At 32.3% G+C, this 18,676-nt stretch overlaps 1 long non-coding RNA gene across 1 annotated transcript; it reads right to left on the minus strand.

Annotated features, from left to right (window-relative positions):
- Positions 1–16,423: 16,423 nt before the first annotated feature.
- Positions 16,424–16,968, minus strand: LOC129272958 (uncharacterized). Its single transcript, XR_008585776.2, has 2 exons — positions 16,876–16,968; positions 16,424–16,541 (listed from the first exon to the last, which is right to left on the minus strand). It is a non-coding gene; the product is annotated as an uncharacterized LOC129272958 (long non-coding RNA).
- Positions 16,969–18,676: the final 1,708 nt, after the last annotated feature.

Raw genomic sequence — 18,676 nt, forward strand, 5'->3', positions numbered from 1 at the left:
CTACATTATGTGAATAGACCTATTTTATGTAAAAGTGAACTGCTTTAAAAAATATGGATTTATTATGTATAAATCTGGAATAAAATTTGAAAGAAAAAAAATCGGAAAGAAATGCATGTGATCACATCCTACTGCTTCAGAATGTGCACTAATGTGTATTAATATTTTTTCTATTCAAGGGCATTTTTTTCAGCCATTAAAGGAGAATGAAACTCTTGGAGCAAGTTAGCTTTTGTGAAAGCAGAAAAATCAAAGAATAAGATCAACAAAACTTTGAGAAAAATAGGACTAGCAATAAAAGAGTTATGAGCATTTGAATGTCGAGATCACTAATGCTATGGAGATCCTCCCATTGGCAATGCGACCAAGATCTGTGATGTCACACACGTACAACTCTCCCATTTGGACACTGAAAATATACCCCAAAACATCTCTTTTTGCTCATTCTAATCATATGACAAACGATTCATCAATGATATAATGTTGTGAAACCTCTGTACTTGTCATCTCATAAAGAGAACACCTCACCTTGTGATAGACTCTATAAAAGTGAGAATATAAGTGAAATAAGTACTAAAGTAATGAGGGAGTTGTACGTGTGTGATATCACAGATCTTGGTCGCATTGCCGTTGGGAGGATCTACATGGCACTAGTGATCTCAATATTCGAATGCTCATAACTTTCTTATTATTCATTCAATCTTCCTCAAACTTTCAACAATATGTTTCTTTGATTTTTCTCTTTGATATGGATTCAGCTGGTTTCAAGGGTTTCATTCTCCTTTAAAGAGAATCTCCTGGTGTGCAAAATATAAAAACAATCATTATGAGTTTTCAAATTCTTTTCATGTTGTTTATAAAAATTCTTTTATGGGAAAAGGATCCACTGAAAAGAATTTATTGTTAGCCTTGTGTCCCAGTCAAATAAACATCATGTGACTAATACATGTACATAGCAAAATAGTGTCAGATTTAATATCATTTTTTGTTTGTATAATTAATATTTCCCTTTCACTTTCTTGTACTTGATCCTATCTAATGACCATAACTTAATATTTAACATCACATCATGAATTTCTCTTCAAAAGAAATATTATTATTATTTTTTTTTTTTTCAAGATTTTTTATTTCTCAACTCATTCCATACATAAGTATCACATGCACAGATACATCGTAATTGAAAACAATAGCATACTTTTTAAACAATTCAAATAATAAATATTATTGAAAAAATATTCAGGCACTGCTTTTATAAAAATTAATTCCAATTCAAGTAGTAATTAGTACTGAGTACTTTTAAATGTATGACCTACAGATACGTAATGTGATAATTCCTTATTTGGACAAAAGAAAAGCATAGTATCGGGACACGAGCAGTGTGGATGTCATTTATCATCAATAAAAAAAACCTCATCTGTTATTTCAAAAGAGAGCCTGAATAAAAAATAATTCATGTTTGGAAGGTGATCGTTCTTTTATTTAGAAAAATCATTTGTGGCTATTACAATAGAGTATCATACATGTACATTGTCATTTGTCAATGTCTAAAATGTTCTCTTCATAAATGCAGTCTGACAAGTTCATCCCCCCCCCCCCCACCACCATCACAAAAATACAATTGATTTTCTTGAACTGCATACTGTTTACTAATACTATTGTTATAAGAAATGTAGGTGTAGGCAATAGTGTGGCTTCATCAACTCGATGAAGGCCAAGCCAATATTCAACACAATACATGTACATGCATAACTGTTGTATTGCATGCCAAAATAGAGGAAAACAAATCAGAAAAGACAAGACTTCTGAACTACTTCTGAGCCTCAGGGGCCAGGGCGCATTTTTATAATTTCCAACATTATTTTGAAAATGATTAAAAGTTTTATCTTTGAGAGTAGATAAATTATTGCCAGTGATGAGAAACATGTTCATGTTGAAATTAGTTTAAATTTAAATTTTCATCATGCACATATACAGCATATCTCCTTTTTTTTCTAGTCTCTTTTTTTCTCCTAGTATGATAATCTGGCAGCAATATCATACAGCAATGATATCATCATATCCTCCAAATGGGTCTTGGGTTTCGTCAAGTAGTGTGAGTCACCAAGACCTCCAGTGGCAGAATCTTAATTGGACTCGAACCAGGGAGGAAAAGAGAAGGTTTAGTCACAAACAAAATAAAACTTCACTCCCTCTTTCATGAACCCAAAGTCGTGGAGTAGGTAGAGCGCCAAAACTGCATTGACTGACTCACAGTGGTCATATAATGCACATATCCGTTGTCATGCGGGAAAACTAAACATTCATCCCCAAGTTTTACTGCTTTTTTTTTGTCTTGACCCACTGCATGTGGTGTTCAGGCAGGGTCAATGTCAATGTCTTCTTCAGTGTCAGGGCAAACAAACAACAAAACAGAGTCATGTGTACTCTGTGCATGTTTGCAAAGTAAGAAGTAATTAAATGTTTAAAAATTTGCAGTGTACACCTGTGTATGTCTATGCCCCCCCCCCCTCCACCCGGGTCAAATGAGGTCCCTCAGGTGACTAGAAAAATAACATCTTAAATTTGAGTAAACATCACTTTGAATTATATGTACGTAAAAAATCTATCAAATAATGTCCTTCCAAATCACATCTGTATATCTTTTAAAATTGATAAAATTATGATTATAATTTCATGTAAACATATCAGAGAAAACGGAAAGTGTGGATGACAAAGAGCATACATGTACATGTAGAACAATTTTTCACAAAATATTGCTAAACTTTAAAATTCAATAACTTTATTTGTTGTCAAATTTTGATGGAATTTTCAGCATTTTGCTCAGTGAATTTTACTCTTATCTAGTTAGATATAATTATTTTCAGCCTGGAGTACCCCTTTTTTGTAAACGAGGAGATACAAACTGTACATGTAGACCTGTGTGGGCTTATGCACAATTTTGTTTGCCCTCTCCTTTATATCGCCCTTGCATCAGCAATTTACATTAGGTATAATGTGTAAAAAAAAGTGAAATTGAACCCAGATGAAATAATGAAAACCAATTTAAATGATTTTAAAGAGTCTTTTTTTCTTTATTTCATGGTTATCATCCTGTAGGCCTAAATATTCTTTAATTATCTAATTATAAAATTTATCTCAAAATACAAATAATCCTCATTGTACGCCAACATGTATCAAATGGTTATCAATAACTGTCATAAAAAATGAACTTTGTTCTTTGTGAAGCTCTCACATTTTATTGAGAATACTGATAGAGCTTATCAAAGTAATCTCATTATATTTCCTGTCCGAAATTAAATATCAGCCACCATCGAAAATAAGAGATTTTGAAGCTACTGTGTAGGAGATAGGATTTCTGCTTTGAGCTTCATTTATCTTTTCAGTACAATCTCTACTTGGCTGTGTACTAGTCTTTGCATTAGGCCTACACTGTACACAAGTATTAGATGATGTTCATCCTGCATGACGATTGAAATATTTTCAAAATCAAATTTCAATCATATAATAATAATATTAATAAATGAATATTATAATTAATAATTAAATCAAATAAATAAATACAAATAAAAATGAAAATGAATCAATAAAATGAATAAATAAACAAAGAATCAAAGAAACAAATCAACCAATCAATCAATGAAATAAAAAGAAAGAAAGAAGGAAAGAAAGAAAAAAATGAAGTATGAATAAAAGAACAACATTGTTGTGGCCAAAAAGTTTTGTTGGTTTTACTAGATTTTGGTATGGTAAAGATAAACTCTATTGTACCAAATATCTTATCTATCATGTGACAAAAACAGTGATTTTTTCATCCATTCTTTGGAACATTAACCTGTCTACTGTACTACATGTACACACAAAAACCAGTTGTTTTATCATCCTGCTACATGTACATGTACATGTACATGCATTTCTCATAAGGATTTTTTTTCAAATTAAAGGTCAAGTCCACCCCAGAAAAATGTTGATCTGAATAAACAGAAAAAACTAACTAGCATAACACTGAAAATTTCATCAAACACGGATGTAAAATAAGAAAGTTATGACATTTTAAAGTTTCACTATTTTTCACAAAACAGTGATGCACAACTCAGTGACAGGCAAAATGAAACAGACGATGATGTCCCTCACTCACTATTTCTTTTGTTTTTTATTGTTTGAATTATATGTTATTTCATTTTTTAAAGATTTGACAATAAGGACCAACTTGACTGAACCATATAGTATTAAACAATGCTAATTCCACATGTACAGGGAGGAATTAATCATTGTTCCACTTGGCAATTGATGAGGAGAAAATTAGAATATTTCATATTTCATATAATAAAATACAAAAGAAATAGTGAGTGGATGACATCATCAGTCTCCTCATTTGCATACTGACCAGGGTGTGCATATAACTGTTTTGTGAAAATTAAGCGAAACTTTAAAATGTCATAACTTTCTTATTTTACATCCGATTTTGATGAAGATTTCAGTGTGGTGCTTGTTCGATTTTTCTCTTTTTATTCAAATCAACTTTTTGTTGGGGTGGACTTGTCCTTTAAAGAAGATGCAAACAGGGGGTTATTCATACTTGTAACAACGCAGGGTCTAGTTTTTTATGCAGGTGTTCACCAGACTATTCACATTATTTGACAAATAATCCAGATGATTCACAGGTGAAAAAATGCTCCCAGCCCCAGGTTTACAGTTGGGGGAAAATCATTAATACAATCAATTAAATCAATCACGAAAAATCTGATGGTGTCAAAAATGAACATATTCATTTTAGTCTGTATTCTAATAAAAAGGTCTGAACAAAGAGCCTAGCGATGGAGCATGAAGTACAGTATACCGTTTAAATTTGTATACTGCTCGCTGTTATTAATAATTGAGAAAGGACAAGTAGGGGACACTGATTCTCTCAACTGCATATTATTGATTGCTATCGGCATCTAAGCGCAATGTTGGACAGCATGTTCAAGCCTCCATCAAATGGCAAATTATAATATTGATTGTGAATAACAATAGTGTACAGGTACATAATCTGAACTTCCAAATACATTACATGTAATTGTTATTGATACATGTATAATCCTAGTCAACACATATCCCACATGTACATGTAAATGTAGCTCACAATACCAGTATTTATGAACCATTATCATTGTCTTCACCATTCACAATTTAGAATGGGAGGGAGGAAGTTGTGGGGGGAGCAAACAATGTACGCCCTGCATTAATGACTAGTGGGGGTCGATAACGAGTGTAATGAAAAAAGATGATTTTATTTGGTGTGGATTAATTAGGAATATTTCAAAACTATTATTAACCATCAGGTCAAGGAATATGGAGAAATTCTAGAGAGATGCATACATGTACACCTCCATTTATTCACTAGGGGGCCTGTACATGTACTTGTAGGCATAATACACCCAATTTTTAACAGATCCCAAATTTGCATTCTATGAATTTTATTTTGACAATTTGATTATTCTCATCATAATTATGTACATGTATGTATGTAGGTTATAATGACAAAAGGCTACTGATGTTTGCTTATAAAAATAAAATAATAGAATACAAAATTAAATGAAGGTATTTACTACATGTATGTAAAAAAGAAAATGAGATCTCTATAAATATGTTGGAATAATTAAAGTGGAAATCATTTAAGATTTTTAGATTTATATGCATATTCTAACTGGGGAGATTTAATAAACAATGTCATATATGTAGATGCTAGTCAAAAATAACCAAAATCAATGTAATGCAAAGTATTACTGTATAACTTGAAGAATGTGTAGAGTATGTGTTGTTGCATCCTACATTATCTATTGCATCTCAATAATAGCTACCCTGTGAGAGATTGTGTGCATCTTTGGGTACAGTACAGTAATGCATGTTCAACAACGCAAAAATAGCTATCACCGCGCCGCTTTATTACAAATCCACGCTTGATGAGAAGAACAGGGATTATGCCATGAAAATCAACTCAGGTCGGATTTCTTTCTGAATCTATATTAAGTAGCTGAAGAAATTACAAGTTTGCACTGAATAATACATTCATTGGCTCTTACGTATATCACAAGTGTTATTTCTTTCTTCCTTGTAAAAAAGTAAGAGTCCCGACTCCTTAAAAACTATATTTAGCTTTTAGTGTATAGTTACAAATCAGTGAGAAATTCCTTTTGCTTTTTTTTATAATGGGGTGGATTTAGATTTGCATTTTTACAGTGTACATGTATCTATCTACCTGTAATTTATTAAATATTTTGTTCACTGGCATTGCAAAAAATAAACAAAATACCAGAGACAAGAGCTGAAATGTAGTATATACAAACACTTCATGAACAATATCAAAACAGAAGTTACAAAACTCAACTTTACTCGAGTATACATGTATCTCAAGAAAATTTATTTGAAAGAATAATGCTGAAATTTCATCAAAATCAGATTTTGTAAAAAATGAAATTATTATGACATTTTAAAAGCTGCTTTGAAAAAAATTCACAAAAAGAGTTTTATACAGTGTACACAATCACCAACAATTTGCAATGAGGAACATGATGGCGACAGCGAGATACCAACTCATTTTTTTTTTCAAATTATATACCGGTATTAGAATATTCATATTAATATATGAAATATTTCAATAAGTAATACTGTACAAAAACATGGCAATGACAAGGTATTACCTATAAAATGAATGCCTATATTATAAAACTGATGTCAATTAAATATGCACATTATGCAGGCGTGTATGTCCTGAATTGATATGACATTTTACAAGCTGGTTCATGATGCAATAATTGAAAGAGAGAGATGGGAGGAGCTCATATTCATTCTCTTTAGATGAATGTTATCTCATCCCTTACATGTATTCATCATTTATTTAATTGCGTGTGGTTAATACGTCTGTTGGATAAGCACAGCGCCATGCTCACGTCAACAGCATGTATTTGCATCCATTATTAGAATTAGATGATGATGGGGAGATGCAATGATCGCTTTATTTGACAGCTGGCTTTGTGCTAAAGCTATGGTGGAGATCTTCCGCAAGAGTGCGGGGGATGGGTGGGGTGCTGGTGAAACCACGGATATTCCCAAGTGAAACTCTCAACTGATTTGCAAGACAGGCAGTGCATTGTACAATGTAGACTGTCATTGGGATTTGGGAAATATCACAATTCGTATACAAGATATATGTACAGTTACTGATGAACATCACATGCACCACACATCATATTGTGACAGACTTCAGTCACTTCGCTGAAGGAATAGCATACTTTTTTATTATTCACTAAATGTCAAAGTTAAAAAAATAAGCCCAAAATATACTTAGTAGATAATTTTTAAAAAGAGCACAAAATGAAACCTATTTGATTTATTACAGCAAAAAAGCATTGATCAGCCAAAATCCAACTCATGATTTTTTTACATGTAATTCTTGAAATAAATTTTACAATATGACTTTTGCAAGAAAATGTGTGAATACTGTATGTTCTACATGTATTTCAAGAAAGATGTGAATGTGAAGGAAATATGATATTCAACCCTTGGAACGAAAGCAGGAAATGCAGACCTCCTATTGGCAATGCAAACAAGATCTACAAAATGTATGACGTCACACATACACTCTCCCATTTTGACAGTGAAAATATTCCCCCCCCCCCCCCTGGCCAAAAAGGGGGAGGTTGGTTGACGTTACCTTTTTGTTTGAAACAAACTATTTCAGCATGGAAATACATGTATGTACTGTAATAATACCGTATCATACATGTCTAATTCTGTGTGAAAATAAGATAGGCCTTTTACAGATCTGAACATTTTTTTTTTGGGGGGGGGGGGGCAAAAAATGGGAATACACTGAACATGTAGGGCCTACATGTACATTGTATAGAATAATAAGTGATGACAATATACATACACATGTACCATGCAAACTTGTGCAATGGGTGTACTACAGGAGTAAAGCTCAATATATTCTGGATATATATTCAATAGCACTGGTTCATTGCACAATATTATGAATAACCGAAATGTGTACACACAAGAGTATTGATTGTTCATTCTGATAATATCCCTCAGAATAGTATTCATTGAGCGATCATGTTTACAGGGATGTGCACTTCGCACAGATTGGAGATGCCAACTTGACACCGGTAGTCTTAAAACTAGACTACATGCCTGGATATCACTCACTATATACAATCTGTACAGTATCCCCCTCTATTGATCTCTCTCTCTCCATATCTCTCTCTTTCTTCTATTTCTCTCTGTGTGACTGGGTGTCTCCCTCCCTCTCCTTCTTTCTCTGATCATAGTAAAATACTAACCAGATCTTTAAATGAGGTACATGTAGTTGTTAATTAATACCCCCCAAAAAATAATAATAATAAATAAATGAAAATATCAAAATAAATATAAATAAATAATTAAAATGAATGAATAAATAAATAAATAAATAAATAAATTCTAAAAAATATATTTGCATCATCAGCTCATAGTCTGGTATTAAACCATAAAAGAAATTTTATTACTTTGTATATATTGTATTCAAATAAAAAACTTAAAATACATGTAGATGAAGAAATGAGGCTGGCATTTATAGAGCACAGGTAGTCCTTTCCAAAAAAAAAAACAACAACAAGGAGTTATCACTCCTTGAACCAACTATACTGGTACCTTTGCCATCAAGGCCTACAGTCCTACATGTACATTGTAATGTAGTAAAGATGTAGTAAAGACTCCAAACAATAAAAACCAAGGATTCAATCGGAATTGTCATGGGCTGGTAATCATACAATAGGGCCTTGGACGATCAGCAAATTATACTTCCACACCAAAAAGAAAAAAAACTCAAATTATTTGGTACAAAGCCTATAGTCGAGCGAGCACGATCTCAAGACCTACATGTAGGGTCTGAAGATAAAGACTATTCCCAGGGTATGTATGGCTCATTATAATATCATTGATTCAATTTCAGCATTCTCTAAGCATGACCCCATATGATCTTTGTGCTTGAATCTTGCAATGTTCAACTCAACTCAATTGCAGCTCAAATTGCAATTCCTGCAATTTTCCTTCTCCTATTTTCATTTATTACTGTCACATTGAATTTAGGAAGCCATCACGTTTGGCCATTTAAAACAGTGTTGGTTTATGAATTTACATATCATCCCTTATTGGCTTTGAGGATTCAAGTGTTTAAATCATGAAAAATCCCCTGTTTAAAAAGTATCAAGGCAAAACAAATTTTATTGAAAAGTCTATCCCAAAGTTTACAAGTTGATTTGAAGAAATTGATGAAAAAAATAAACAGGCATTCCTTTTAAATTTTCATCATAATCAGGTGTGAAAAATTATGGCATTTCAAAGTTTTTGCATTAATTAGTTTCACAAAAATATGTAAACACAGATGGTCAAAAGACAATGTGAGAGCCATACATGTACATTGTATGAATATTATAATATTTTAAATGCAATATCAATATTCATTTTGAGATCAATTTCCATGGATCAAAGTAAACTAAAAAAAAATGATTACATGTTCCAAAAAGAGTCACAAAATGGACTTTCACATGTACATTATTGACACACAAAAAGGGAAATATAAAGGAAGATACTGCTGAAAAAAAATATGAAGTCCACATTGTTCAGACTACAAGAAACATTGATCATTATCTACCAAAGGGCAAGATTAGTAATTATAATGAGATACACTGTTGGCATGATACACAATCTTTAGTACAGTATAGAATACAATTTGCACTGCACAATTGCAACATGTGTGTGTTGTTGGAATGATCATGATATTGACAAAGACAGATGCACTGCACTTGGTCATGATATTGCTTGTGATTGCATCTTCCGCTCACTACAGCTTTGATAATAATAAATGTGTAAAGCATGCCTTTGCTTTCCTAAGGAGAGATCTTTATTTGCATAGATGCCAGTTTTGTACGCTATGGTACTGTACATGTACAGGTATTTCCATAATCAACCCTTACAATACAATCTTGAATTACATGTAAAGAGCTGCACCCCCCCCCCCCCCTCCTCAAAAAAATTGTGACAATTAAAAATTAGAAAGAAAATTCTAGAAATAATTAAAAAATGTAAGTTTACTCAAATTGGAAAAAAATAAACATCTAAAGTCAATACAATGAAAATTTGTGGTGTAAAGCGCTTTGGGCCAACATGTACATTTGTGTACAGTGTTAAAGAATTAAAGCACTGTGTATCTCAACAAAAAGGTAAAATTAAGTAAAAGACATCAAAATCAACAATAAACAAACAATACTGTAAGATAGTATAGAAAACATACCATAGTCATAGAGTACAGCATATTTTGCAATTATTTTTTAGTACTACAAAATAGTATTGAATTTATTGCAAGAATGCAAGTTTAATAAAAATTTTATCACAGTCCACACAAATGAAAAAAAATAAAGTCAGGAATGTGATGAATTGTAATATTCAATTGTAAAAAAATAACAAAAATAGTATCTACATGTACAGAAGGGTACAACAAATTAGGAATGGTACATTTTAATAGGTCAGTAGGTTCATCATTATATGAAAGGAATCGGAAGTGAAATCTGAAATAACATGACAGAGGAAATTACACTCGTCTCTCAGTTTCCTCATTTTAAAACACAATGCACAAAAAGATTAGACATAATACATTAAAACATGTTGTTATGATAAATGATTATACAGTATGCGATTGCGCAATATACAGTTTCTATACACAAGGACATGACAGAGGTTTTAAGCCTGAGGACTGTACTCATTTATGTCGATGTTTGTCTATTTTCTGTGTCAGTTTTCTTTTACCTCCGAGTTGCACTTAAATTTTTGATAATCTATATAAAGAATTTATAGCCAATTCAATTTTAGGTATTTGTTTTAACAGATTTGGTCATATAGAGTAGACGGGCAATTAATTTTTAATTTCCAATTGATTACTTAAAATATGCATACAGTTTAATATCATAATAGTACCCCATTCATGTACACTGTATGTATGGTAAACATACATGTTTCAGGTACTGAAAGAACATATTAAATATTTGTATAGTAGTAGTGAATATATATGTACATGTATATATCTTCTGGAAGTTCTGCAGCTTTATTGATAAAATTGATGTCATTTGATTATTTCCTTGGACAATTTTGATAATTGCCAAACCAAACTGTACAGTACATGTACAAGCAATGTAACTTAGGGATTTTTCTCAGTTGAAATCAAAGACAATACCAGGTTAATTACCTTTCAGTTCCAATTCAACACTTTTGATTTTAACAATCCTATTGCTTTGTGCCAACAATTTGTTTCTTCCTGCTCTATTTGCTCGCGAGCAAACGGAAGAAACAGACAAGTGGTCACCATCACTGCCTTAAACAGGTTTCCTGTTGCTGTCCTTAAAAACGCTCATTTTCAAAAACATTTCTTTATTTCCATGCTAAGTGCATTTTGCATTTGGGCCATTGTTTGCATTCTTCGATAGGAAGGGTGTCTTGTCCTACTTATAAATACTGTACATATGTACATGATGTAGATTAATTTCCCGCGTGCAATACTTGGCACAAATATGATGTTATTGTGATTCATACTCTAGAGTATACCCTGGTATTTATTGGGCACAATGCAAATTCATGTGATGTAAATAACTATCTATTTTACCATGTACTTTATGAGCACATGCCCTATTCACTGATTTGTTGATTCACTGATCCATTCAGTATTCATTCAATTTTCAATTTTATCTTTTTCTCACTCACATTATCACAACCATATACAATGTAGGACTACTCACAATAATGTGTAGACCTGTATTGGCTGTGTTGTGATCTGTTTAAAAACTTTATATACAAAGTAGGGATTTGGGAAAGTACAAGTATGTACATGTAAATCCGAAATGTTTATGTTTGAGAAAAGGAATGTGGTCCGAGCTGCACTCAAAGGCCATGACTACATACATGTACATATAATAAATCTACCTGCATCAAAGAAATTGTACAGAGTAACACTTATTACATGTACATGTATGTGGCCTGATGATTAGCCTGTTAACGTGTACATACAATAGAGATAGTGTACAAAACACAAAGACTCACTTAGAAATAAAAAAACATTGGATTTTCAATACAGGTCTGTACCTGCAGGCTAACTTTAATCCAGACACAATTAAGGTTGTCTTTTCTTCAAGAAAAAAATCTAGAAAACAATTAGCGTAAGGGCCTGTTTGTACATACATGTATGTATGTACGTGTACATGTATATCTGTAGACCAATATTTACAATATATTTAGCTACATAGTTCATACCTACCATTCACACTTGGAGGCTACATGTACTGTAGGCCTACAGGTCTAAAAATGAGGTCTTAAATGTTATTTGAAAGCCTACATATACATACATGTACTGTACAGGTAATAGCTTTATACAGCTCTACTGACTGATTATTCAAACTGAATTTTAATTTGAAAGCTGCAAAATGTACATGCAGCTAGCAGGGTTGTAGTCTCTGTTGTACCTTGGTATTTCTTACCCTCATGAATATTCATATTGTTGAGCCTTGTTCACGCCCCCTAGATGAATACACACTTATGTAGACAGACCATCAACAGTGTAAACTCCCAGTGCACTGCACCAAATACTTACTGTTCACACACACACACACACACTCAGGTTGGTATAATCATGATCAATAGTATTATTAAGAAAGCAGTATAAAGGTCTAGATATTTAATGATTGTTTAGTGATAGAGAGCAAGATCATAATACAATCCGCTCAATTTCTGCAGTAGGCCTATGAATATACAACAATGTCAAAAAGTATTGTTTCACCTGTATTGATGTCATGCAGGCCTATGAATAATGACTTTGAAATTTATACATGTAATCAATTCTAAAGTGTAAAGACGTAGTACATGTATCAGCTACTTAATTTTCAAATAATGAAAATCATACCAAATTAAAATAAGAAATATTAATATACCGTAAGTAAGCCCTACATGTAGGCCATACATGTACTCTAAAATAGATTTCTATTTTTCTAATTCTTCTTTCACCCTATCCACTAAACAATTAATGGGCCAAAAGTCTCGGCATCAAAGTAGAGGTAATAAAATATATAGGCCTATTAAAAATATATGATCAATCAAGAAAGAAGAGGTAGAAAGGTATTAACTATATAAATAAAAAAGCAATGTTTGCCTTGGTTTAGTGCCAGCAGATCCAACATACATGTACTGTACATGTACCATGCATTTAACTTTAAGACAAATATGCAGATCTGCATAATTGTCGCATTACTCTACAGAGCTAGATACACAAACAATATTGATAGTACTAGCCTCAAAATAGTGATTCCATTGTATTTGTGCACAATACATTTAACAATATGTCTGTGCTGTTGAACAGTTTCTTCTCTTTTTTAGGGCTTTGCCACCAATGTACTGAATAGACTATAGTAGATCAGTCAATTCAATTGTGTAGTTCTCATTGTACACAAGCTTTATTACACAGTGTACACTTGCGATTTCATATACCGGTACCTACATGTACATGTACATGTATAAGGATTTTTGTTGTTGTGTTATTACCATATAGGCCTACATGAATACTGTTTGATCTTCTAAAATAAACACATACAAAAAGAGCAGGGAATAAGATTCCAATGGATTCATTACCAGTACATTGTAGATTCAATAAAAAAAATGGTGATTAAATTTGTCAAGGAGAATTCACAACAATAATAACAATAATAATAATAATTAATTATAATAATAATATATTGATATAATAATAAAAATAATAATAATAATAATAATTTACAATATTTATGAAGCAAATTGTAACCAAAGTTGAAGGTACATGTTGAAACCTATGGAAAATGATGGATTCTGAGGCCAGGTACGATTCTTATAAAGTGAAGTTGTGGAAAGATCCATGAATATCTCAGAAGAAGGAATAATCTCATAGACTGTGGCTTTAAATGAATCAAGAATTTTAATAGTGCAAACACCACTATTAAGCTGTGAGTGTGTTTCTCTCTCTCTCTCTCTTTCTATGAAAGTTACAATAAGGAGGTGATATCTCCTTGGTTATACAGCATGGATTTCTAAATTATATCAGTAGGCTTTCAAAATTGTTGAGAGATCATTAACATGACAAAGAAGATGATTCCAAACTCCAAACTTCTTGATGCTGTGGCACTTGCGGGGAGCTTTGTTCAGTCACACAATGTAATGTAATACTAAAGGAATGCAGTGGGGCAAACAATTGTTAAAGACCAACAGGCAAGATAAGCTCACAGGTTTGTTTTTCTCTTATTTTTTTAAGGAAAGTTACATCCTTCAAAACATTATTTAAATTCTTTAATACTGTGCACAGTAGTACAAATATCTTATATCACTTTTAGTACAATTTACAGTGATTGGCTTAAATTTGCAAAGTTCAAAGATGAAAGCTATCAACTAATTTCTAATGTGCCAAAGTGTAATTTCACTAAGATACATGTAGCTGCAGGTGATTTACATTATTTTGAAAAGAGCAAAAGCAACATTCGAGCTTATTATTACAGTTGGTTTAAAACTTTAGAAACATAAAAATATAAAGGAAATCTGCAATTAATACCTTTTGCCAAGACTTATTATAAAGTCTTTCAAAAATATATACATGTGTATGTATTTTATAATAGTACTAATTACCTTTCCTTTCCATAACAAAGATATTCATTTTCATCCAATGACACATGAAAAGTTGTTACCATCATTATCATAAAATCTTACAAGAGAGATCTCTGAGATAATTCCTCAGAACTTAACTAATTTAGAAAAAAAAAGTCACAAAAAAGCTTCAATATCTTCTCTCAGTTTCCCTCTCTCTCTTTCTTATTTGTTTGTCTTTTCTCACATACAACTCAGCTCACATCCAGGTTCACAACGATATGTTGTGACTCACGATGAGTTGGCATGCATCGCTAACAGGCAGAGACCAGATCAAGTCTCACCGGTATTGACATAAAACTAAAAGAATCAGAGTCAAACCTCGGAAGTTTACAAATTAAACTGTTGGAGAACCTAGCGCTAGCACCTATTTTTTAAATACTTCCCAATACAACAATCCATGTATATGAGCCTTTTCCTGTCATTTTTTTTCTCAACTCTGTAATTCCAAGGTTAACTAATTTAGTAGTTTCATATTGCAAATAAATATCGAAGCCAATGCATAAAGAAATTCATTGTGAATAAAAGGAAGCCTAGTGAATTATGATGCAGTAATATATCAAACAAAAAATAATGAAAATGACGGACACATTGTCTGCCCTCTCAAACATTCCGAAGTTCCCTTTTACTACATGTTTATATATTTATACACTAACAGTCTACAGGTTAAATTATACATTTTCACTAGGATCAAAGGATAGAAACAATTATTCATTGAAAAGTGCAAAGTGAGCTTACTGTAAAGAATTTTTTAAAAACAGGTGCATGTTGCATATTTTCCCAGAAAAAAAAAATTTTTCATTAAAATTTTTAAAAATATATTTTACTCCTATCAGCAAAAGAAGAGCCGATACTGTTGTAGCATATCAGAATAACACAGATAAACACAAAAAGTAAAAAAATATATATATAATCTAGAAATCAAACATAAATTAGGGAAGGTATAAATAATAAGTTAGGATTCCACTGTTTTCCAGAGCATTTGGTAAAAAAAAAAAATCCTATTGCAGACTCAGCTGTAAATGGCCCACCCCCCCCCCCAAAAAAAAAAAAAAATTCTACTATGCAAACTAGGCCTACATTCAAATCTAATTCATCATTCATTGATTATCAAAAGATGCTTGAACAACAATAGATTCAATGTATTCAAAGGAGACTAGTGTGTAAAAAAAAGTCTGTTCAGAATTCAGCAGGGTTATAGATACAAAGGTCAATCAATACATCATGCAATACTAAGTTATTGTCCAAAACAATTCAGTTGCAGGTACATGTACTGTATCATCATCGTATGTGTGTAAGATTTGTGTATACATAGATCTACGGATTCGAGACGCACCAGTGTATCGCCTATAAATGGTTTTTCAATTTGCTCACTGTTCCATATAAACAACAATTCATTATCTGTGTATCCGACACCTTACAATGCTTGTCACATCACTATTAAACCATTTATGACTTTATTATGTTATGATCGGACTATATCATATTTCAATTTAGAGATAAGGATTTTTCATTTTATTTTGATAGGCATAGATTTAGTGGAGAAAATAAAAACTCACTTCTCCGTGAGAATGATGTCTCCCATCTGGGGTATGTTCGGGAAGAAAGTAGAGCCGTAAACTGGATAGCATAATTCCATCCGTGCCCTTGTCTTCCCATAATAATTGCAGTTCAGCTATGCAGAGTGGGTCGTTTTCAGAGCACTTGACGAAAATGAAATCGCCGAGTGAAATCGTTCTCCAAACCGAGTTTTTAAGAAATTTGAATCCCTTGAAGAAAGTATAGGGCCCATGTTGGCCACACTTTGACCCGACCCACTGCAAATCAAAATAAATAGAAGAAATCATTAAAATAACGAAGATATTTGAAATGCAATTTAGTCCTAATTATGTCTGGGTTTATCATTTATGCACACACAGCAGCAACAGCGAGACACACACACAATTCACCAATATCGTAACATTACACTCCCTCAAATATTCCACCAAGGGTCAAACTTCGAATCGAAACTTCACTCGCGGTCTTTGAATGGTAGCAATATAAAATCACTCTCAAAACATAAATAATGGCACGAAAAAATAAAAAAACTACACCACGCTAATATATCATGTATAATACTTGATTTGGTAAAATATTTTCGAGAAAACTCACCTGCAACCTGTATTTATCCATAATTTTAGCACTGATATCGCGCTGTTTGAACAGTGGTAGTTGTGTCTTCTCGTGATTACACACTTGTTGTTTGATAGTGACGTCATTCCTTATTTGCATAATTTATTACACTCGTTATTTGCGACTTGACTTGATTTGCAGCAATTGACACATGAAATCACGTGATTTATTTTTATTGACAAACTTGTGATTTGCATGACGATAACCCTACTTGTTGGCATATGAGGAAGCTTTTAACAGTATTAGGTCTATTTCATTTCATTTCATAAGGATAAGTGAAACTTTTAGAGGAGACGGACGGGGAAAATAAATTGATTATACAATCAATTTTATGGTAGATCAATGCGCCGCAGTCAGTTCTATTTAATTTGTTTTATTGTTTAGAGTTTCCCAAACTTTTTATGCATGAGAGCTTATATAACACCCGGGCTAAGCACTAGTCAAGTAGGCATTATTGGCCCACATTGAAGTGGATATCTTGCGATATTTGACATCTTTGCCGGAATATAATCTAAAGGCATATAGTGGGGGATTTCACGATGACGATGAGGATCAAGGAGGAAGGGATCGAACAACAATGATATAATAATAATAATAATGATAATGATATTAATGATAATAATAATAATAATATTAATGATAATAATAATATGATAATGATAATAATAATAATAATAATGATGATAATACTAAGAAGAAGAAGAAGAAGTATTATAATATAGTGGTATTTTGATATATGCCCTATTATCATAATTATTATTATTATCATTATTATAATAATTATTATTATTGTTGTTATCATTATTATTATTAACATTATTATTATCATTATTGTTATTATTATTACTTTTTTACTATTATCATAATTATTATCCCCCCCCCCCCCCTCCGGTCCCAGTGGCGGATCCAGGCGGGGACACAAGGATCATCTTGCATAGCATCAGTTCTGTGTTATTGGATCATATATGCGTATCTTACATGGGCTAATGCAGAGAGCAAGGAAATATAAACTTTTCCGTCAAAGAAGTATATATTTCATTTTAAAATGCGCTAAATAATGGATATCAGAAATGTTATTGGATCATTATCAAAATTGCTTAATTCGATACCTTTCCGACTTTCGAGATAATCTTGCATCTGGTCACCTCGATGATGATTGATCCGTTATTATAACGAGTACGTGCACTGAGCGTTTCGAGAAAACAAACAGCAGTCGTTTTTAAATTACATGTACATGTAGGGGGACTTTTTTCCAGAGCCTAAATCCTAAATATTAAACCTCTAAAGATTGTAGGTCCGTATTTTATTTGTCTCTTGCTTGCCGAATTCGTCTTTTAAAAAATCTTAATATCATAATGAGAGCGAGTGGAACAATCGAGGAAACTGCAAGAAAGCATGCAATTTTGTGAAAGAATTATAGTTTTGCTACATAAAGAATAAATAGCAGAAACTGAAATTTCCAATCACCATATCTCTGCCGAATATATACTCTTGCGATTTGTAACAATTGATGCCAGTAAAATGAGCCAAAAGTTTTGAGGGGGCCAGATAATAGCGTAACGGGCAAATATACCGTGTGAGTAAAAAAAAAAAAACTTGACACTTCACAACAACAAAAATCCCCAATATAAGAACAAAATAAATATAAACACATAATTATTATATATGGCCTGAAAGAGTATCTTCTCCCAAATAATCTGATATCATATGTGTAAACGCTTGGATAATCTGGATGTATTTTTTACTATGATTTAAAGTTTGATTTGCGCCAAAAGTAAGG

Source organism: Lytechinus pictus, chromosome 12 (genome assembly GCF_037042905.1).
Source record: "Lytechinus pictus isolate F3 Inbred chromosome 12, Lp3.0, whole genome shotgun sequence".
NCBI lineage: Eukaryota > Metazoa > Echinodermata > Echinoidea > Temnopleuroida > Toxopneustidae > Lytechinus > Lytechinus pictus.